We start from the raw sequence: 208 nt of genomic DNA on the forward strand, positions 1-208 counted from the left end.
TTCCCTCGTTCCCCGTAAATGGGGGAAACCTCCAAAAAAATTACAAATTTAAAAATCGCTAATTTTCGAAATTTTTTCAATTTTTTTTACTAAAAACTGCCGTAACTTTTTCAAAAATGAACGTATCAATATAATTTTTTTTTATATAGATGCTTGATGTCTTTACCTATCATTTGGTATATTTTTGTAAATCTGACCCTTTATTTTA

This window comes from Daktulosphaira vitifoliae, unplaced genomic scaffold (genome assembly GCF_025091365.1).
Source record: "Daktulosphaira vitifoliae isolate Bord-2020 unplaced genomic scaffold, ASM2509136v1 Scaffold_1, whole genome shotgun sequence".
NCBI lineage: Eukaryota > Metazoa > Arthropoda > Insecta > Hemiptera > Phylloxeridae > Daktulosphaira > Daktulosphaira vitifoliae.